This window comes from Crocodylus porosus, unplaced genomic scaffold, assembly GCF_001723895.1.
Source record: "Crocodylus porosus isolate Cpor-Errol unplaced genomic scaffold, CroPor_comp1, whole genome shotgun sequence".
NCBI lineage: Eukaryota > Metazoa > Chordata > Crocodylia > Crocodylidae > Crocodylus > Crocodylus porosus.
In genome coordinates, this window is record NW_017728927.1 from 13,983,653 (window position 1) to 13,984,718 (window position 1,066).

The window sequence follows — 1,066 nt, forward strand, 5'->3', positions numbered from 1 at the left end:
AAATTCAAACTTCTCTACCCATCTGGGAACTAAAAGATTTCACTTCCAGATTCTTTGGCTCAGGATTTTTAGTTAGGCCCATCTGAGAGCTGGTCTTAAGTACAAAGGCTTTTCTGGTTTAGCTAACTCAGCAAAACCACTAAGGGGTGAGACAGAGCTTGAGCTGGCAAAAGGAGCCTTCCAAACAGTGTAATGCAGGGGTGGGCAAAATGTGGCCTGGGGGCCAGATGTGGCCCACCAGGCCATTCTCTCTGGCCCACGGGCCCCCTAAAAAATTAGAAAATTAATATTTATCTGCCCTGGGCTGCCTGTCATGCGGCCCTTGATGGCTTGCCAAAACTCATTAAGCGTCCCTCTGCCCAAAATAATTGCCCACCCCTGCTAATGCACTCCAGAAAAAACTACTATTGCTGGTATAAGTTGTGTTCATGCGGGACTGTGTCAGCATCAGTTTGTCAGTCAGTTGGTCAGTCAAGGATGATATTCCCTCCCATCCCCTAACTGGCAAGCTTCTGATGCCCAGACTTTGTAGTATAGTTGTGGTCAAGATGGATATATGTGTTGTCAGCCAAAGAACTCCCTAACTGAAAGTTATGGTATTTCCAGCTGCTAACTGAAGCAGGAATTCAACCTGTTTATATAGCTAACCCACCTCCTTGTCAGGAAACAACCGGTATACATCAAGGTAAGCCCAGACCTATTCAAGCTTGTCCATTTGTCCATTGATGGAAATGTCATTAATCAAGACGGCTGGCTAACTCTGTCCCCAGCTTCTCAGCTGAGAGCTTATGAAATGTTCCTGAATGGTGGCTGGGAGACTCAACTCCTTGCTTAGCCACACACCGTTTTAATGGGCAGTAACAATGCAACTTTTCTGCGCTCTTCCCCTAACGTGTCTCCAAAACAGAACTCCAGGGGAAGTTCAGTTGATTTCATAGATTTCATAGACATCAGGGCTGGAAGGGACCTCAAGAGATCATCGAGTCCAGCCCCCTGCCCAAAGGGCAGGAAGTCAGCTGGGGTCATAGGATCCCAGCAACATAAGCATCCAATTTACTCTTGAAGG